Raw genomic sequence first — 23445 nt, 5'->3', positions numbered from 1 at the left:
CTGGGTGATACGAATGAGGGACACTGCTCGGTGGCGTGATAGGTAGTGCGGTCCTCCACACTAGGATGCTCCTCCACGCTAGGGTGGTCCTCCACTCTAGGATGGTCTATCGTCCGTGGGCTCTGAACAACAGGGGAACATACATGCTGCTCGATAATAGGAGGCTGAATAGGCTCCTCACGTGTCTCAGAAGTCTCTACGGGTACATCTGAATGTCTCGAGGATGGAGGAGCCCCGTCTGCAGTCGCGATCGGGACCGAAGAAGATAAGGAGGAATCAGCATCCGGTAAACCGGTATACTCACGAATCTCAGCGTACCACGGTAAACCCTCCTCGATAACTGATGGACGAAGAGGGAATGTGACATCCTCCTAATGATGAAGATATATAAGTCAAAATAATTGTAATATATAATGAATTAATCGACTTATTAATTTACTAGTACATATCGGATCACCAGTGAAAATACGACCGATATGAGTCCAAACAGGGACGTCTCGCGTACACCACCTCAACATCTGTGGGGACACATAGAGATCGACAAGGTCAATCCACTCGTGTAACGTCTCTAGAGTCTCATATATCCAATACTGCAATATAATCATTTACGATGTAAATAAATCAATTTATATTTTTGTCAATTAATATATATAAATAATAATATAAAACTTACCTGAAATGCGAAAGGAAATCCATAAAGGTCGTATTTACGGATTTCCTGCATCCGTCCGGAACAGACTCTCTCACTCGCCTGTGACATAGAATCGTATGTCATCTGCCAAACAGCGACGCCCCAAGGGTAGGAATTAAACCCGTCCAAATGATCAACTAACTGTAAGTACTCCGTGGACACCTTCTTTCGTCGATCATTCCCCAACAAAACCATGTGTAGAATATACAACAAGGCGAGCTTGACAGCGTCAACATCGTCATCCCCCCATGGCCTCGACAAGAAAACACGCTCAATGTCGTGATACTGCACCTTCGGACAACCGCGAAAGTACGTAGATCTGATCCTATGTCCGGAGGAGCGAGGAATATATGAAGAAACATCAGTCCGACGGCTAAACGAAAGCCCTGTCACCAACGCAAACTCAAATGGGCTAAACCTCACATCGACCCCGCTAATCCTAAACCAAAACTCGTCTATGGCAAAGGGTGGATGTAACTGTCGTAGTAGAAATGCATGAACTAATATCCCACAGAATTTGGTTTCGGGTAAACGAAGGAAGGACCCGAAACATGTCCTCTCAAATAGTCGTAGCTGACGCGGGGTCAATGTAGAAGAAATCTGAGATAATGCAGTACACTGTGCACGAGATATCGCATCTGCCCGGAAGTGTCTGGACTCGTCGGGAATGCGTAGCTCGCTGTCAACTCGTCTTCTTTTGCGAGAAATATCCTGTAACAATCACGTAAAAATTGTTAGACATTCATAAAAATAAATATGTAAACAAATGTATTAGTGAAAAAAATATAAAAAGATGAGAAATATCAAATAATCAAAATGAAAATGACAAAACTTAAGAAATAAGAACATAAATTCGAGTTCTATACGTTCAACTTTCGTAGAATGTTAACAATCAAAAATTCGATTGAAAATAACAAAATATGAATTAAGTTATCCTGAAATGACGAAAAATAGAAAAAACGAAACTGAAATTTGAATTTTATAGGTTGAAATACCTTAAAGTGACGATAATCAGGAAATTGTTCAAAAATTTTGAAAATACGAATCGATATATCCTAAAATGGTGAAATTCGAAAAAACGGAACTGAAATTCGAATTCTATACAATGAAATACCTTAAAGTGACGATAATCGAAAAATGGTTCGAAAACCTTGAAAATACGAATCGATATATCCTAAAATGATGAAATTTGAAAAAATGGAACTGAAATTCGAATTCTATATGTTGAAATACCTTAAAGTGACGATACTCAGAAAATCGTTCAGAGATCTTGAAAATACGAATCGATATATCCTAAAATGGTGAAATTCAGAAAAACGGAACTGAAATTCGAATTCTATACGTTGAAATACCTTAAAGTGACGATACTCGGGAAATTGTTCGGAGATCGTGAAAATACGAATCGATATATCCTAAAATGGTGAAATTCGAAAAAACGGGACTAAAATTCTAATTTTATACGTTTAAATACCTATGAATGTCGCTAACTGAAAAATCATTTGAAAAATTGAAAAAAACGAATCGATATATCCTATAAACGAAAAAATCAAAATATTGAGTTGAAATTACGTCGTTACATCGTAAGTTGTGTCAAAAAGCACCAAAATTCGAAAACTCGAATTTGAAATTTGAAAAATAGATATAGAAAAACCTAAAACAGAAAAAACGGATATAAAATTCGAAAACTACACGATCAGAAACCGTAGATAAGAAAATTCTCAATTTAACCCCTCATGAAAATTCTTTAATAAAAAAAGTCCACTGTTATATGACAAATTTCCATAAAACCCCCTGTGCTGTAACGAATCTCATCCGGCTCCCCAAGGTTTTAAAAAACCCACTTCACCCCCCAACTAAACAAGGAAAATTCGTTGCCGTGGGAAAACTCGTGCTGCCGTGGGAAACGTCGTTCCCACGGTAGACTGCCGATTCATTTGGCAGCCATTTTCGACCCAATTTTGGTCGTTTCGACCTCCGATTTTCACATACATCAAAGCTAGACATTGTATAACATCAAAACCCTCAATCAATTCAACCAAAACAACCAAAAATCGAAAGATTTTAAGCATTATTCAAACCGTAAACCCTAAAATTTCAAAACCAAAATTCTCAATCAAATCTCAATTATTTCAGCAATAACTTGATCCAAACAAGATTACGGGAGATATACTAACCTTCTTTGCCATTTGCGGTTGCCGGGAAGCTTCAAAATCGACAGAAATGACGTTCGCCGTGGGATTGCCGTGGGAGGTGGAATGCTTTTGGAATTTTCGTGGAAATGCACAGTGAAAACGCAACTTGCCGTGGGAGGAAATGAAATTTTGCTGTGCTTATAAAGGGGGCAGTTTCGTAATTGCGCTTTTCCCACGACAAAGTGCGAAATATCATAAAAACCCGACTTGGGCTAAATATTTCCCCGAAAACCCAATGTTTTAAAAAAGCCATTTCACCCCCCCAAAAACCCATTGTCCATTTAGCTGCCGTGGGAGAAATCTCTTGCCGTGGGAAACTTCATTCCCACGGCAAGACAGCCGATCAATTCGGCAGCATTTTCGGCCAATTTTTGGTCGTTTTGACCTCCGATTTTCACATAAATCAAATCTACACATTGTATAACATAAAACCCCTCAATCAATTCAACGAAAACAACCAAAAATCGAAACATTTTAAGCATTATTCAACCCGTAAACCCTAAAATTTCAAATCTAAAATTCTCAATCAAATCTCAATAATATCACCAATAACTTGATGCAAAGAAGATTACGGGAGATATACTAACCTTATTTGCCATTTTCGGTTGCCGAAACGAAAGAAAATCGACGGAAATGACATTCGCCGTGGGATTGCCGTGGGAGGTGGGAAACTTTGGAATTTTCTCTCCGTTGTACAGTGATAATTTGTTAACTTTATATATGGGGGTAGTTTCGTCATTTCATAAAACATGGGCATTTTTGCTTAAACCTAAATTTTTTGGACAATTTCGCTTTGACCCCTTTAATTTTGTCTATTTTTAATAATTTTCCATAATAAAATTATGTGTACCTATTTTAAATACATATATGTGTATGTATTTATATATATCATTATATGATTTGATTATTTTGAATTAAAAATAAAATAATATCAAATTATTTTGCAATAAAACTAATTGTAAAACAACAAATTGAAAAACAGGATACCTTGACAGGATTGAAGTCTGCTTCGACGTCGTCTTCAATGCAGGCAGAGTCAACGGTTAAACCTAGCTAGCAATCCAGTTGGAATGCACATCAACCAACATGGAAATTGTTTTCTCAATTATTTCAATCCATATTAAACTGTTCTGTAGAACGAAAAAAACCATATTTTTTGCACGGTTTCAAGCGAATTTTACACCCTCTAAATTTCATGCCAATAATCTATGTGATGAATAATCTAATCTATCTGCATAATCACACTCCTACCATGTTTGATACTTTACGCAACAACTATATGTATATTTTGATTCAAGACTTATTTCTAAGTCTTAACACTCCTACTTTGGCTTAAACATCAGAGAGGTGACGTTGGCAACTCCATTCAACGCCTCTCTAGACATTAGATCACCTTTTAAGATTTCAGATAAACAAATCCAACTTAGCTTGAGAAAGAATTGGATGGCCACAATTTTCGGAAAGAAAAATAAAAGAACCCTGCACTAATAATGATATAAATTCAGATGCAAATGTTGATCAGTAATTATATGATTAAATGATTTTAAATTAGAGATAAAATAACATTAATATATTAAGATTTATATCCATATTTATACTTATTATTAATATATATATATAAAATAATAATAATAATAATAATAATACACTTATTGAAAGAAGTATAACAACTGAAACTATTATGACACCAATATTCTTGCGCTCGAAGTCAGATGGGTTAAAACCACTTGGCATACAACTTGATATGATGATATTTAGTCAAGTGATTTTGAAGTAAAAGAAAAAGTAAGTAATTATATCGCTCAATCATAAGTTATTATCTCAGTTTGAAAAAAAAAGATTTATATAATTTATTTATATGTATAGTTTTATTCATTTGTAAATTGGCGGTAAAAGTAGTGATGGAATGGTGTTTCTTTGGTGGTGGTGGAAGAAATATAGAAAAAAAAGAAAATGATTATTTTACATTTCTTATATTTTTTAAAATTTTAGAATAGAAAAATAATAATTTTGACCTTTTACTATGGATGTTCATTAACAACGCTATAATTTGAATGAAAAGTGTGATTTTATGACATCAAAGGTGGAAAAATGAAAAAATAAAACTTTAAAGAGTAGTTTGAATGATAAAAAAGAAAGTTCAATATACAAGAGAGTATGCGTTCAAGTATTTTATAGTGACATATCAAGATTAAAATTTTAACTTATTTGATTTGATAATTATAGGATTAATCACTAAACTCGAGATTTGATTTCGAAAATAACAATTTAATTCAAAAGAGATCTCTCATTATTAAGAAAAAAAGAAAAAATGTTTTTGGATCAAAACGCGCATAGGAAAGTGCAATTCATTCTATTTAAATATTTCATTTCACTAGCTTCCAAGCAATCTTAACTTCACAGTTCATATTACAAGCTTTATAAAGCTTGTAGAACTGGTCGATTAGCCTACGTACCAGCTTAGGCTCATATTATCCTATGCGGTTTTGGTCTGGATTGGGCCCTAAGGACAAGTGGTTTGGTCCAAATTGGGCTCTAAGGACGAGCAATTTGGTCCAGATAAGGCCCTAGGGACAAGCTAATATGAGTTTTAATAATAAATGCTCGTAGATAGAGGGTCCACTCGCAAGGTCTCATAGTGAGTTTAATGAATTTTTTTTTTGTAACATATTCAGGTGATAATTAGAATAAATATACTAGGTTAAACAAATATAAAAATATTTAAAAAATGCTAATATTCATAAACCATATATAATTTTATAAATTTGAAAGAACATCACAAACAAAACAAATTTATTTAATAGAAAATGGTAGGATTATGGCAGAACTAATAACATTTCAAGATATATATATATATATATATATATATATATATATATATATATATATATAAAAGGTTATCTCTCATTTAAAAAATATATTTAATATAATTTCTCATAATTATACTTTTTAGTGCAAAGTACTTTTCAAGTAATGCATTATCCGATGTGGAATGGTCAAGGCAACTTGAATTGAGGATGATGTGGTTGTTGTAGGGATACTAGCTTCAGTTTGATATATTAGGCTTGTGGATGTCTGGTTTACCTCTAGTAGTCATTTGCCTCTTGTGGGAGAGGCCTAGGAGATTAAGATGTAATGGTAGGTTCATTCTACTACTCACTTCCTTTTGAGTTACTTGTCTCTAAATTTGATATATATACATGTAAGAGGTCAAGATGATTGCCTGAGTTGGTGCTTAGACATTAATTGTTTATGGGAAACTACAAATTCATTCTTGATTTTTGGATTTTCTTTACTGCTTAAGCGAGCAACATGTTCTTTTTTACATCACTAAGAAAAGGAAATTACAGTTCTACTACTTCTTAGAAAGCAAATAAAGTGACTATCTTCCCAAATTCAAAGTTATATCCACCATCCACAAAATTTGAAATAACAAATACAACTTAACTATCAAATTCATAGAGCTGTCAAAAGAAAGGAAACTAGGCAAGAAGAGAAAAAAAATATAAAAATAAGAAGAAAAAAAAAACTACTATCTTATCATTATTAAACAACTAAAATGAAATAAAAATTTCTTACTATAAAAAATTTGAGGCAAAAAATGAAGGAATAGAACTGAAATATAAAAAAATAAAAAATAAAAATGTTATTTAGACATTGTTAAATACTTTAAATCCTTTTTATAGGAAAGAGAAGAGAAATTAAAAAGATATTTACCTTTTTGAGGTATAGGTCTCATTATCACACTGTGGATGGAGAGTGAAAAAGTACAAAGCAGTTGAAAAAAGATTATTCAAAATATGAGTTAGGAAAATGTTTTATTATTTTGGAAAAAAGACTATTGTATTAATATTTAGGCCAAAGGACTATTCCCACCCAACTTTTAATGCAAATACAAATGTACACTTATAGAGTTTTAAAAACTCAAATATTCACATATGGACCAACTGCTATTAAAATTTTCTGTTAGGACTAAGGATAGAATTGTTATTTTATTAATAATATTAAAAAATATATAATTTTATTTAATTTCTCCCCAAGTTTTGAAAACTAGCATTTCAACTCTCAACCTAAACCTTAAAAATTAACTTCCCTTCCCCCCCCCCCCCCCCCCCCCCCCCCCCCCCCCCCCAAAATCCCTAAGATTTACTATTGATGATGACAATGGTGGTAGTTAATTGGTATTGATGTCGACTGACCTTCTATGCGTCTCTTTTTGTTGTCATCGATGACACCAAACGAAGGCTAACAGAGCCCTAACAATAGCAAAGCCAAAAGACAAAAAGGTTTTGTCGAATCGACTCTGGACGATGAGAATCCGTGGCCTTTTTTGTTGATTCAACATTATATCTAGACGACCATTGACGAAGACTCATTCTCTGACCATGAATGCAATAGATTATCCTCGTTCAAAGTCAATTCGATGAAGCCTTTTTGTCTTAAGGCTTCATTGACCTTCATCTGACATCGTTAGCAATAGTAAAAGGAGAGGCAGAAAAGGTCAGTTAATGTTAGAATCGATTGGTCGCCATCGTTGGAGTTTGCAACAAACCCTAAGAATTAGTAAGGGCGGAGTTACTTTTCAAAGTTAAGGCTTGAGGTGAAATGAGAGTTTTCAAAATCTAGGGGTGGAAAATAAAATAAAATTATATATTTTTTAATATTATTGATAAAATGATGATTTTATCTTTAGTTTTAATAGAAAATTTTAACAGCAGATGATCCATGGGTGAGTATTTAGAGTTTTGAAATGATGATATGACAGATAATATAAAAGGTAATTTGGTTATCACCTCTATCTTAGGTATTAAAATATTACCAAGGTCATCTTGATTTTATTATAATATATAATTTATTTATTATTTTTTTAGGGCAATTATAATCTTATTTTCAATTAATATAACAAATAACATAAAAAGATATTTTAGAATAATTATACCTAAGGGTATTTAAGTAAAATAATATGCTAATATTCTTTTATTACATCTAACCAAATACAATAATTATTTATAATTACTAATTTTTATTAAACATAATATTAATTTATATTCAGTAATCTCTAAAGTAATCTATCTTCAATGTAATCTTTCAATTTTAGTAATAAAATATTCTTAGAACCAAACGCCCTCTAACAATCTATAGTGGATATTTGAGTTTTCAAAAGATCATGGGTAGAAACTTAAGAAAATACTAAATTTTGGATGGGAATAAATTCTTTGGCTTGATTGAATTAAACTAATTTAAAGATTAATTAATTTTGAATTGAATTAAAACGAAAAATCAGTTCTACTACACTCTTTAATTTACATTCAAATTGGTTTTTTAAATAACTTTTTTTTTTGTATTTTCAGTTTAAAAATCAATTTGATTATATTAATGAACAACCCAAGCATGTTTGGCTCAAATAATGTTTTGTTACCGAATATGAAATATTATTACAAAGATAGATTATTTAAAAGATTATTGAATATAAATTATTATTATGTTTGATAAAAATTGAAACGTATAAATAATTATTATGTTTGATTGAAGATAATAAAAGAATACTAAGATATTATTATATTTAAATGACTTTATATATAATTATTTTAAAATATATTTCATATTTTTTTTATTTTAATTAAAAATGAGGGTATTTTAGTCCTAAAATATTAATAAATAAAAATAAAATTGTAACAAAACCAAGATAATTTTGATAAGCTTTTAATATTTAAAGTAAAGATAGTAATTAGATTTTCACATAAATTATATCTCATATCATTATTTATGATAAAAAATTATATAATTTTTTATTATTGATAAATCAAAAAATACAATGGTAATCTTTTTTCATAATAAATCAAGCGACCCTAATTTTTAAGCATTTTTCTCTGGAATTAGAAACTCCAGTTCGGCTTGTACAGTCCAATCCGGGTCAGGTCGGAACGGATTGATCTGGGCCTTAACAATAAGGGCTTGCAGGTGCAGGGTGTGGTCCCAAGGTCCTTAACGTATTTAAGTGTAAATGTAAGTATTTTACATTACAGGGGTATGATGAAATTTTCTGTAGCATTTTCTTTAAATAAAATATTCATTAACCAAATATAATTTTATTTATTATAAAGAAAATAATCAAACTAAATTTTTGATAGAATTAAAAACAAACTAATAGATGTTTAAAAGGAAAATAAACTAAAGTAGCTATTTTGAGGGAGTGTAAGAAATTAAACTAATATCTTATGGTTATAAAAATAATAAAAGCATGTACATCCAATTTTAAATACCTAATTAGATACTAAGATGATGTAACATTATATGATCAAATAATTTTAAATTAAAGATATAATAACATCTAATTAAATTATGATACATAATTTAAATATGTCATTGAATACTCAAAACTAAGTGTATATATTATTGCTCTTTATTATATCAAACCCTTCACCTAAAATCTACTTAGAATATCTCAAATAGTGACTAATTCGAGCTCAAACTCCTTTGTTTAAGCCTAAGGGTTGACAAAGCCTAAAAATTCATTGAGGATAAGGGTATATTTGTTAGGTTTTCAAACCTATAAGAAATTATAGGAGTGTTTGTGTAGCTTTTTGAAGTTACATAAACAAACTCGAAATAGACACAAAACAAGCTAGAAGCCTAAATAATTACTGAAAAAAAAAAAGGCTAGACACCTAAAAAATTAATGAATCAGGCTTGAATAAAAAAAATATAAAACTCGAATGGGCAAGTTTAATGCCTTGGGTCCTGACTTTTTTTAAGAGTTCGGGCTTAAACAAAGTCAAACCCAATTCAATAAACCCAATTGATAGGTCGAATTGAGATACTATAGATGATAGTAGATGTTGAGGCATGTGATAGTTTTTTCTATAATAATAATAATAATAATAATAATAATAATAATATTATTATTATTATTATTATTAGTATTATTAATGAAAAACAGGCTATGAGCTCTTATATTATTGTTTGGTAACATTTCTAGTTTAATACCTAGGTATTAGTATAATATTACCTTGTATTGTGTCATAAAACAAGATAAGAAAATCAAATTATTATTATTATTAAAAACAGAATATAGGAGCATGTTTCTGTCTTGTGCTTCTAAGAATATGAAGTTGGGATTTATAAGATTTTTTTATTGACTTAATAATTTGATTTAGTTCAAGTCAGTGGTCAAAATAATTGCGGCATTAATATTAAAATAACTACAAGAGCAATCATTTAAAACCATCCAGGTCATTTTCAGATTCATCGTTGGCTGCCCTAAAATAGGAAGCCAAAAAATAAAAAGAAAACTTATTTATATAATTAACTTGGTAATTTTGAGGGCTTTTCAGCCAGCATTTTTTAACATTCCAAAGCCTTTTTCAACTCAACATCTAGGCCATCATGATGAAAAATGTTATAAAGTTTAGAACTCAAATGGCAAGAATCTAAAGTAAAACTGGGAGTAGAAATAGGCTTCAGACGGTGATGTGAAGGGGGTTATAATGAGAAGAAGATTTCCCGTGGCTGCCATTAGACGGTTGCTGGGAAGGATAAGATTCTATTAATGGAACTATAGACAAAGAAGAAAAAGGTGTTGATGCTAACAATGTCACAGGGAAATCCAGGGAGTGTTCGGTGCAGAGGCAATGGAGCGACTCTCTGGAAAATGCAACTCCTGGTCCTGTGTCGCCTAAGATCAAAAAGGGAAAGATAAAAAATCCCTCTAAAGGATCAGCAACTATTTCCCCGCAGAAGTTTCCTGCAGAGGTGCAATCTCTTTGTGATATTAGTGAAACTTGAAATAATGAAGATGCAAATCGTGAAAACTTTGTTGAGGTTTCTCCTTCTTCGGCCATTGTCCAATTCTGAAAGCTTGTTATGGTTGATGAAAATGAGCCTATGGAAAACAAGAAAAGTAAGAAGAAGGAAAAGAAAGTGAAGGCCTTGGCTGGATCTTGTACCACATCTTTTCCTTATCTTAATCATGTTTAGTCTTGGATGTTGGAACATTATGGGAATTAATTCTCCCCTAAAGCAAAAAGATATTTTCAAATGGTTTTTGGATTTAAAGTTGGACATTTTCTGTCTCTGAGAGACTACAATTAATAGTGATAATATTGAAAAAATTAAAAAGAATTTTGGTGACAAATGGGATTTTTGTAATAATTTTTCCCACCATGGAGTAGGGAGAATTTGGATTTGGTAGAATAAGGATAGAGTGACCCTTAAGGCCATTAGAGTGTCATCTCAATCCATGTTGTGTGATATCAAGATTGATGGGTCTCCTCTTCACTTCTTTTGCACCTTTGTTTACGCTTTTAATTCTCCATCCAAGAGGAAATCTCTTTGGAAGGAAATTATGGAAGATGCTAACTTCATTGAAGATGTGCCTTGGTTTGTTATCGTTGATTTTAATTCTATATGCTTTGACTTGGAAAAATGTGGTGGGATTAATGGTAGAAACTCCTATGTTGATGATCTTAATAATATGTGTAATGAAGCTAACCTTGATGATCTTAGTTTTGTGGGCAATCTCTTCGCTTGGTCAAATAAAAGGGAAGGGAATAAAAAGATTTGTTGCAAGCTTGATAGAGCCTTGGTGAATGAGGCTTGGTTGTGTGCTTTTCCAAATTCAGTGGCTTCTTTTGAGCCTAACTTTCTCTCAAATCATTGCTCTTGTAGTGTTTCGGGCGGGATTACGGAGAGAAGAAAGGTTCCCTTCAAATTTTCCAACATGTGGGCAGAGCATGAAAATTTCATTCCTTTAGTGAAGAAAGTTTGGAATTCTAATGTTTGGTCTCCAATGTTTCGTGTGGTCTCCAAACTCACAATCTTAAAAGTGGAGTTAAAGAAGTTTAATAAGAAAGAATTTTGGAGTATTTTTGAAAACATAAAAAAGGCTAGAGGGGAACTTTTGTTGGCCCAAAGATCACTTAGGAATGACCCTTTCAATGGTGAGTTGATTTCTTTAGAGCATATTTTGCTTGAAAAATACATCAAGTTGAACAAGGCAAAGGAATCCTTGGCTATGCAAAAATCAAGAATTTGTTGGCTCAAGGAAGGTGATGGGAATACAAGTTTCTTTTTCAAATGTATTAATGGGAAGAGAAAAATTTAACAAAATTTCTAAGCTTTCTAGAATGGATCGTAGTAAGGTGAGTGACCAAGATAGCATCAAAGAAAAGCTTGTTAATTATTTTGAATCTCTTTTCAAAGATGAGGGGCGACATAGTGGTTTGGATGGCCTTGGTGAGGTTATTAGCAACAAAATTCCTATGGACTTGGCTAGGATGTTAGTGGATGAGGTCACCAAAGATAAAATTGAAAAAACTTTGTTTAGCCTTCCTAATAAAGCCCCGGGTCCAGATGATTTTGGAGCTTTGTTCTTTTAAAAAGGTTTGGAGCATGGTTGGGGAGAAGGTGGTGGAGGCTATTGAAGATTTCTTCTCTTCGGGGGAGCTTCTTAAAGAAATTAATTGCATTTCCGCTACCCTTGTCCTAAAATGTCTTAATCCCTCAGCTTGTTATGATTTTCGACCTATCTATTGTTGCAATACTATCTACAAGTGCATTACAAAAATCATGGCTACTAGAATCAAGAAAATGTTGCCTCTCACTATAAGCCAAAATCAAACGACTTTTGTTGGAGGTAGGAAAATTGGGGATAATATCTTATTATGCCAAAATCTTCTCAACAGTTACCATAAATCTATGGGGAAAGTAGAAAATTGCACTCTAAAGATTGATATTAAGAAAGCCTATGATTCAGTGAGATGGGATTTTCTCTTAGTTTCTCTTAAAGCTTTTGGTTTTCCTAGTTTGATGATTCACTAGATTATCAAATGCATTACTTCGCCTCGGTTTTCCATTCATGTGAATGGGGAGCTTGTTGGTTTTTTTGGGAGCTCTAGGGGCCTCAGGCAAAGGGACCTTAAATCCTCTTATTTGTTTGTTATTGCTATGGAGGTGTTATCCGGTCTCTTGAATAAAGCTTCCTTGGACCCTTCCTTCAAATTCCATAATTTGAAATTATCTCACTTTTGCTTCGTGGATGACCTTATGCTCTTTTGTAAGGCAGATGAGAAGTCCATTAATTGTCTCTTTAATGCCCTTGATTTATTTGGTAATTGGCAGAGCTTGCAAGCTATTAATCTAAAGAGCAATTTTTATTGCTTTGGTAAGAGGGATGGTAATATCAAGATTTATTTGAGGGACAAAGGCTTTGTTGAGGAAACCCTTCCTTTCAAGTACCTTGGAATTCCTTTTGGCTCCTCTAGAATCAATAGAAATAATTGTCTGCCTCTTATTAATAGAATTTGTGGGAGAACCAATTCATGGAGAAGCAAATTTCTCTCCTTCGCAAGTCGTCTCACTCATATAAAGCCCATCTTGTTTAATATTCAAGTCTATTGGTCCTCTATGTTTTCCCTCCCCACGAAAGTTCATTTGGAAATGAAGAGTAAGCTTAAAGCCATTTTTTAGGCAGGAACGAAATCTTGCTCTTCTAGGGCCAAGGTGGCTTGAGAGGATATTTGTGTTCCTAAAAAGGAAGAGGGCTTAGGGATGGTTTGTACCAAGGATTGGAACCAAGCAACAATGACTAGGCAAATTTGAAATATTGTGAACAAGAATTACAAGTCCATATAGGTGAAATGGGTCTATGCTAACTATTGTTGACTCAATGAGTCATTATACTCTTATTTTGATGATAACAAACTAATATATCCCTATGCATATTGACTAATGACTTTACTTGAGTTAGATTACAATAATTTATTAAATGCACTTGAAGAAGTATCAAGATGAAAATGAAAAACAAGACTTAAGTGAAAAATTCTTGAAGATTTGAAGAAAAGCTCAAGTTTAGGTAAATATGTTTTAATCTTAAAACATTTGCTTTGATTAGAATATTTATTTGCAAGTGAAAACTCACACAAAAATTTGTTTCATATCTTTCACACTTTGGGATTAAAGTGTCATTTTTCAAACTTAATAAGTTCAATCGATTTTTATCAAATTTCAATGCTCTATTTGAACTTATGAAGTTTTGTGAACTAAAATATGATATCTTAATTTAGGGTTTGAATAAGCTTTCCAAAAATAAGTTAAATTGACATTTTCCATATTTTTTAAAATTTTGGGTTAAAATGTCATTTTTTATACTTATTAAGTTCAAACAAATTTTTATCAAATTTCAATAATTCATTTGAAATTATGAAGTTTTGTGAACTACATTTTCATATCTCAAAGTTGGTTTTTGAAAGAGCTTTCAAAAATAGGTTGAATTGTCATTTTTCAAAGTTCAAGGGGGAAATACATTTCTCAAAACTTCAGGGGCCAAATGTTATAAAATTTGATTGACTGAATTTGACCAACCAAATTTTTGAATAATGGCTTTCGGATCATCCAAAAGCCATGTATTTTGGCTTTCAAAAATCTGATTGATCGAATTCCTTCTAATCAATCGAATTATACTATAAATTTTCTAACAACTAAGTCATGTCACATCCAGTTGACCAAATTATATCTAGTCAATCAAATTTTGCATTTTCTGGAAAATTAAAACTGTTAGTTTTGTACACAATGGTAACTTTCTCATTTTCTCCTATATAACCCAATTAAATCCACTTGGGAATGACTTTTGCCATCAAGAACTTTCATATATTTGAAATCAAATCAATTTTGAGCTTTTCACTTGCAAATCCTCTTCTCTAATCAAAACCTTTGTTTATACACTTTTTGATTTCATTTGTATTGAGTTATGCTAAACTTAAATTTTCATATGTACTATTTGAGAGAGATTATATTTTGAATTCATACAAAAGTTTGTATTATAAAAGAGTGAGGTTCACTCTTGAAGAGACTAGAGATTTCTAGTAAGAGAAAGTGAGTTATAGTACTTGTAAAAGTTAATAGCACCTTAAAAGTTATTTGTATTGTGAAGAAAAACTTGGTTAGGGTTTTGTGAACCAAGAATTAGTGGTCGGGTTGTGTCGAACCACTATACATCACTTGTTTAATTTTCTCTTCCCTTAAATTTATAATTTGTGTCATGTTGTTTTGATTGTATTGATTTTTTTGAAATATATCTTGACATACTTACAAATTCCATTAAAAAATACCTATTATTTATTAAGTTGCAAAAATTGATTCAATTCTTTAATTTAGTAAAGATTGTTTTAAATTATCCAATTCAACCCTTCTTTTAAGCCATTCGATCTTTAAACTATATTAAAGAAAAGTCCTTTTGGGATATCAAGTCTTCCTAAATTGGCTCCTATACTTGGAATGACTTTTTTAAATTGAGAAATTTGATGAGAAAGCATACTTTTTATCTAGTGGGGAATGGCAAGGATGTCTCCTTTTGGTTCGATAATTAGCATCCTTCCGAGCCTCTCATTGAAAAGTATGGGCAAAGGGTCCTCAACAACTTTGGTATCAAAAAATATAAGAACATGAGTAAAATTATTAGAAATGGTGTTTGGTTTTGGCCTCGTGCTTCTTCTTGGGAGCTTAGAAAGCTCTGAAATATGCTCTCAAATGCACCTTTTTTTGGAAAAGGGGGGGGGGGGGGTGTGGTTGATATGGTGAAGTGGGGTTCTAGTGGCGTTTTAACATTGCGAGCAAGTTTAGTATTAAAAAGGCATGGAATATCTTGAGAATTTGCAAGCCTATTGTTAGTTGGGCTAATCTTCTTTGGTTCAATTGTCATATTCCCAAGCACTCGATAATTCTTTAGTTAGCCATTATGAATAGGCTTCAAACTAAAGATAAGTTATTGAGGTTGGGCATTGTTTATAACCCCTTGTGTTGCTTTTGTAAATCTCAAGTAGATCGATCGATCATCTTTTCTTTGGTTGCGCTATAACTTTAGAAATTTAGAGGAGTATCCTTTTGTTAAATAGTATTGGGTGTATTGTTAAGATTGTTAGAAATTTCCTAATGTAGGCTAACATTAATTATAGTTTGGGTTTTATAAAACCGGGTAATTAGATAGTCCAATGTTAGTTTACAAGTGAGTTTGAGTGATCAATAAAAACATGCCCAATATATTTAAAAGTTACTGGTTTAGGTGGATGGTTTAGTGTAGGTCTTTAGTTATTGGACCTTTAATGAGAAGGTCCAGATAATTTTTTATAAATAGGTTAAATCCCCACTCCAAAACCTAATTTTGATATGTTTACCCATTTAAAGCCGTCATAAGAAGGTTTTTGGAATGGAAGACCTGTCATAACATATTTTCAAGTTTCAGGTGGTTTCTGAAGACCTTTGGTTTCAGAGATACGACTCAAACAAGTTTTTCTATATCCCTAATTATTAATTCTATATTCAATTTGATATAGGAATTCAATATTCTATATTCTATGTATGTTCATATCAAATTATTATTTCGAACTAAAGTTTACATGTGGTATTAGAGCAAATCAACATAGATATAGAATCTGGATTTTTTTTTGGGGAATTGAAATTAGGGCTGGTTTTTAAATTCAATTAGGGTTTATTATGGTTATTATTATTTTGTTTAGTTATTATTATTATTATTTTGATTAAAATATGCATGTCTATACAAACCTTAAAATCGATGATAGTACATATTGACAGCAGCACCATCGAATTCGCTATCGGTGTGAGCTGTGGCAACCACGACGATCCTTCCCATGACTAGAGCGCTGCCAGTGATGATTCCCCACGTCATATCTTCTAGTTTCATTCTTGCTTGCTACCATGCAATCACGACCAAATAATGTCACCGGTGTTCTCTATGATGTCGAAAAATCAACGAAAAAATGATCTGATGTCTTCAAAGAGCCTTCTGGTGACCGGTTATGGCGGAATCAGGCGGTAAATCTATAAAAATCGGTATCTAGGGTTTTCTCCAGGTTGTAGGTCAAAATCAAGCTTTCCTAACCCGATTTCCTAACCCGTAGGGTCAAACAACCCATTTGACCAAATTTGGTCAAACCAAGTTAGTTGACCTGAACAACTGTTGACCCACTCGGACCAACCAAATCGGGTACTTGCTCATGCAATCATGTACCATAAAGGTGTGCTAAGCACGTGAACGAGCGCTTAGGCGAGTGACAACGCATCTGAGCCGTGAAAGCACGTGCATCATTTAACAACATGTGGAGGCACGTAAAACATGTTTCCTGGATCGTGGCAACGCATGTAATAGTGTTTTGTTGCTATGTTGGCTTGTTTTACTCTGTTAGGGCTTGAAATTGCTAAAATTCAAATATTATAGGTAAATTTTTTTTTAATTATTGTTCACAGAATTAGATGCAACAAACTTAGGAAGAGATTGTTAGAGATCATAAGGATTAGGTCTCATGAAATCTTAAATTGGAGCAATATGATTTTGTATCAGGGAATAATTGGTGAGTTCTTAGAACATCTATCACCAAAGCAACACATTTTGAGGCTTACAAAATGTTCCCTTCAGGAATGATACATTCAGTAATTTTAATACATATAATTTCCTACCCAAAGGTGGTTATTGTGTGTATTAAATATAAAGGAAACATAAGGTTAATTATATAAATCAATCGATCTCATAAATTAGAGGATGAACTATGATCTAGAAAATATATCTGCCCAAATGTGATATTATTTTTGAGCATCATATGTTCTAAAAGTCCTCATAAAGTTGTTACCTTATCTTGAAGAGGATGAACTGTAATATAGAAAATATATCTGCTCAAATGTGATATTATTTCTGAACATCATATGTTATAAAGGTCTTCATAAAGTTTATATATATAACCTTGTGTTTGAGACCCTTATTGCATGTCATTTTCTCTACCCAAAGGTGAGTTGTTGATGATGATGCTCGAGGAATCCCTATAAGGTGTAGCTTATCAAGTTTCACTGTTTATTTTTAAAGCTACTTTAGTTAATTGTTGCTCATGTTTTAATTTGTTTTGTATTATCTTTTTTTAGTCTCCATTTTTGTGAACAATAACAATGCTACTATTGAGGTCCTGACTAGAAGCAATTACAAGCAATGGAAGCAAGATATTGAATTTGCTATGGCAATGGGTGATTGGGATATGACACTTGTTCAGGATAAGCTAGTTGATACTACTGATAAGAGTACAATTGAAGACAAATATTTATTTGCTAAGTGGAACATTTTCTCAGTGGGCTATCGGTTGATAGGACTGCCAAAGATTCTTCACTGTTGTAAGGAAATGATTTCAGATTTCCAACAATGTTGAAGCTTTATCTCTTGTTCCTAAGTTGATTAGTATGAGATACACAAAATCTGGGGGTGTTAGGGACTATATATTAAAGCTTGTTCACATAGAGGACAAACTCAAGAATCATAAGATCCCCTTACTTGATGAGTTTATTATTTATCATGCCCTGACTACCCTACCTCAAACTTTTTCCCAACTCAACACAACTTATAACACCACAGAAAGAACCTGGAGCTTGGATAGTCTGATTACTAAGTGTGTTGTTAAGGAGTGTAAGATCTAGATGGAAAAAAGTGATGTGGTTCTTTTTGTCTCTCATTCTAAAGATAATCATGGTAAGAAAAAGCATAAGGAAGGCAAGTTTAACCTTACTGCACATAAAATGATTGGAATAAAACATATGGTCAGGGTCAGAAAAGTACAAATGTGATAGAGGAGAAAGATTCTGGTAAGTGCTTCTTTTGCAAGAAAAAAGGCCATGTAAAGAAGAATTGCATGAAATATAAGTCTTGGTTAGAAAATAGAGGTAACCCACTAAGTCTTGTGTGTTTTGACTCTAATTTTGTTTATATATCTCCAAATTTTTGGTGGCTTGATAGTGGAGCAACTGTGTATGTTGCTTTTACTTTACATGAATTTAAAAGCAAAAGGAGACCAAGTGAGGCTGAGAGGACACTCAGAGTTGGAAACCATGCAAAAGTTGAAGTTGAATATATAGGAGTTGTTTGTCTTAGGTTGAAAAGTGGTTTTGAGTTAATTTAAATAATACATTCTATGTACCTTCATTTAGAAGGAATTTGATTTCAGTCTCGACTTTGGATAAAGTTGGATTTAGTTTTAAGTTTGAAAAATCTTTGGTTGCATTATCTTTAAATTCTAAAGTTGTTGGTGAATGTGTTATGGACTATGGATTATATTGTGTGTGTTTAGCTCTAACCAATATTCCTGCTTCCATGAATGTTGAAAATAATGTGGGAAAAAGATCTTTGATTGATGAAAAATCCCTTTTATTATGACATAAAAAGCTTAGGCATATCTCTAAAGAGAGGATTGAAAGACTGATAAGGGATAATATTCTTCCTCCATTAAATTTTGAGAATTTAGAAGCTTGTGTTGATTGTATTAAGGGAAAATTAACCAAGACTAAAAAGAATGGGGTAACTCGCAGTTCAGATTTATTTGAAGTGATTCATACTGATATTAGTGGGCCTTACTCTACTACAATTTATGGTTGTCAATATTTTATCACTTTAATTGATAACTTCTCTCGTTATGGTTTCCTCTATTTGATTAAAGAAAAATCTGATGCTTTGAAGAAATTTAAAGTCTTCAAAATTGAAGTGGAAAAATAATTGGAGAAAGTTATTAAGGTAGTAAGATCTGACCGACGGGGTGAGTACTATGGAAGATATGGAGATTCAGGTCAACATATAGGTTCGTTTGTCAAATACTTACAAGAATGTGGTATAGTTGCTCAATACACCATGTCTAGGAGTCCTGATCAAAATGGTGTGGTTGAAAGGTGTAACCGCATACTTATGGATATGGTAAGAAGCATGATGAGTAGGACTAACTTGTTTAAATATCTTTGGGGAGAGTCAATCAAAATAGTTTTATACATTCTGAATAAAGTTCCTAATAAATCAGTTCCCAAAACACCTTTTGCGTTATGGGTTAGTAGAAAGCCCAGTCTTAACCACTTTCGTGTTTGGGGTTACCCTACTAAGGTTAGGATTTATAATCCTACTAAAAAAAAGCTTGATCCTCGCTCTATCGGGTGTTACTTTGTTGGATACCCATCTCATTCTAAGGGATATAGGTTATACTGTCCTTTTCATGGCACAAGGATAATTAAGTCTCAAACTGCTAAGTTTCTTGAACTTGATATTCATGATGCTTCAATATCTATTGAGATTCCTGCTATTGTTGGTTCCCTTATCGAGGATCTTGGAGAAGTTGTCACATTCCCTTTGCCTCATTCCTCTGGGATTAAATATTTTATCCAAAGAGAAACAATTGAAGCTCAAAAAACCTCTACACCAACTAAAATTCCTGAAAATATAACTTAAGATCCTGTAGCTAAGGTACCCCTTAGGAGATCAACAAGACAAAGAAAGGCTGTCATTTTAGATATATATATTTATTTGGCTGAAAATAAGTATGATATTAGAGATATGACTGATCCAGTTTCATTCCCTGAAGCAATTAAAAGCTCAAATGCAGACATGTGGATGAAGGCTATGGAAAATGAGATGTAATCTATAAAAGAAAATAAGGTTTGGGATTTTGTAGAGCTACCTGAAGGTTTTAAGCCTATTAGTTGTAAATAGGTCTTTAAAACTAAAAGAGATCCTAAGAGAAAGATAGACACATTCAAAGCAAGATTGGTTGCACAAAGGTTTACTCAGAGAGAAAGGGTTGACTTCAATGAGACATTTTCACCTGTATCCTTAAAGGATTCGTTTAAAGTCATAATAGCCTTAATAGCACATTTTTATTTGGAGCTTCATCAAATGGATGTAAAGACAGTTTTCTCAATGACAATCTTGATGAGGAGGTGTATATGAGACAACCAGATGGTTTTGTGGCTGATGGACATATGACATGTAAACTTAAAAAATTTATCTATGGTTTAAAACAGGCCTTTTGACAATGGTATCTTAAGTTTGATAAGGTTGTGACCTCACATGGCTTCACTGAAAATAAATTTGATCAGTATGTGTATATAAAGATCAATAGAAGCAGGTTTATTTTCTTGGTACTCTATGTTGATGACATTTTGCTTGCAAGTAGTGATCGCAGTATGCTTTATGAGACTAAGCAGTTTTTGTCTAGAGCCTTTGACATGAAAGATCTTGGGGAAACTTCTTTTGTTCTTAGCATTGAAATCTACCGAGATAGAAATCGTGGTTTGCTCGACTTATTTCAAAAGGCATATATTGAGCATATTCTTAAAAGATTTCAGATGCAAGATTGTAGAGCTGGCGATGTACCTATTATAAAAGGAAATAGGTTTAGTAACAAGCAGTTTCCTCAAAATGATATTGAAAGGGCATTCATGAAAGATAAACCATATGCTAGTATGATTAGGAGCTTGATATATGCCCAAGTGTGCACGAGACCTAACATAGCTTTTGTTGTGAATGTTCTTGGTTGATATGTTATTGATCTTGGTTCTGATCATTGGGTAGCAGCAAAGAAAATAATGAGATATTTGCAGAGGACTAAAGATTTCATGCTTGTGTACAGAAGAATGGAAACTCTTGAAGTGGTTAGATATTCTGATTCAGACTTCAGTAGATGTCCTGATGACTTCAAATCCACTTCAGGATACATCTTTATGCTTGCAAGTGGGGTCATATCCTAGAAAAGTGTCAAGCAGACATTAGTAGCATCTTCAACCATGTATGCAGAGTTTATTGCTTGTTATGGGGCATTTACCCATGTCATATGGTTGAAGAATTATATTTTTGAGCTTCGAGTGGTTGACTCCATTTCTAGGCCGCTTGTGATCTATTGTGATAATTATGCAGCTGTGTTCTTTTGCAAGAACAATAAAGTCAGTAATAGGTCAAAACATGTAGAGTTAAAATATATTACAATTAGGGACCTCGTAAAAAAAGAGATATCATGGTGGAACATATTAGTACTGATGTAGTGTTGACCGATCCCCTAACCAAAGGACTCAGACCCATTGTTTTTAAAGGTCATGTGATGAATATGGGTGTGTTAGAATCTTTTGATGCCTTAGGTTAGTGGGAGTCTTAAAGTAATTTCTGGTTGTTTTCTACTTGACTTTATGACATTATTTTATTGGGTGATTTATTATAATTATGAGTTTTGCAAAACTTATTATATGAATGCTTGATTATATATTTATCTTTGTATGGATATATGTGCATGTATAAGATTAAGTTATAGCATGTGTCTCAAGATAAAGTTTCCCTTGTGAATGATAGTTGTATAAGTATGTTTCATTAGTCTCGAGCAAAATTGAAACATACAGACTTCATTGGAAGCAAAAAGATTTCTCTTATTTCTTTTGAAACATAAAGGTTAAAGAGAAATCATAAAGAGGACTGATAGAGATATAACACTGCTTATGATCACCTTATTGGGTGTTATTCTGTCACACTCCTAGACTTGATCTGCGTTGATTTGATTATTAGTAATTATAATTGAGGACGATCTTATGTCGTTATAGTACATAAATAATGTCTTAGTTCTTTATTGATGATCATATCAACTAGATTGTTTATTATGTAATTTATCTTTGGACTACTCCATTTTATAAAATAGTGGCCACTTAAAGTTAAAATCGTTGATTATCCGAAAGTCAAAATTGTTTTCTTTTCTTAAAACAAAATAAAATAATTAATGTTGTTTAAGTGGGAGAATGTTAGAAATTTCCTGAGGTAGGCTAACATTAATTATAGTTTTGGTTTTATAAAACTGAGTAATTAGATAGTCTAATGTCAATTTACAGGTAGGTTTAAGTGATCAATAAAGACATATTCAATACATTTAAAAGTTACTGGTCTGGATGGATGGTTTAGTGTGGGCCTTCAGTTATTGGACCTTTAATGAGAAAGTTTAGATAATTTCTTATAAATAGGTTAGGTCCACACCTCAAAATTTAATTTTGATATGCTTACCTATTCAAAATTGTCATAGGGATATTTTTTAAGTGAAAGACCTGTCATAACATATTTTCAAGTTTCAGGTGGTTTCTGAAGACCTTTGGTTTCAAAGATATGACTCAAACAAATTTTTCTATATCCTTAACTATTAATTCTATATTCAATTTGATATAAGAATTTAGTATTCTATATTCTATGTATGTTCATATTAAATTATTATTTCGAATTAAAGTTTACGGAGACTTTGTCTAACTTTATTGATAAAGCTGGGAGGAGTTGGATTTCACATAGTCTGCAACATTATATGGGTAATCTGAGTTTGGCTGCCACTGTCCATGCCATTTGCACTGAGAGGAACCGCCGGTGTTTCTCTAATGAAGAGAAAGAGCCTGCTGTTATTGTGAAAGCAATCTCCAACATCACCAGGGATGGGGCTGCGAGTCTGTCCATGGTGAAGAAGCAGGTGGGTGATGACCATATTAAGTTCAAGTGGAGGCTGCCTAATTGCATTTTTGTTGACTCTTAGTTCTGCTGCCTCTGTCTGGAGAAAAGGCGCCCTGCTTACTCTAACTGTGTTTTTTTTGCAGGTTCTTCTGGTTCTTTCTGGTGCATTTTCTGGTCTTGGCAGACTTCCTCCATTACAAAATAAATAGCGTTTAGTGAGAAAATTATAATGAGAGAATAAATATCTGGTCCTCAGGTGCCATTTCATAATTTTAGTGATAAATTATTTGTAC

The 23445-nt window shown here is 32.7% G+C and overlaps 1 protein-coding gene across 2 annotated transcripts in view; it reads right to left on the bottom strand.

Moving 5' to 3' along the window:
* Positions 1 to 23445, bottom strand: part of LOC123196219 (zinc finger BED domain-containing protein RICESLEEPER 1-like) — an 80184-nt gene that overhangs the window by 46348 nt on the left and 10391 nt on the right. The gene's annotated exons all lie outside the window — the stretch shown is intronic.

The sequence above is a fragment of the Mangifera indica genome, chromosome 14 (assembly GCF_011075055.1).
Source record: "Mangifera indica cultivar Alphonso chromosome 14, CATAS_Mindica_2.1, whole genome shotgun sequence".
NCBI lineage: Eukaryota > Viridiplantae > Streptophyta > Magnoliopsida > Sapindales > Anacardiaceae > Mangifera > Mangifera indica.
Note: the sequence above shows the minus strand (reverse complement) of the source record. Positions and strands in the feature narration are given on the sequence as shown.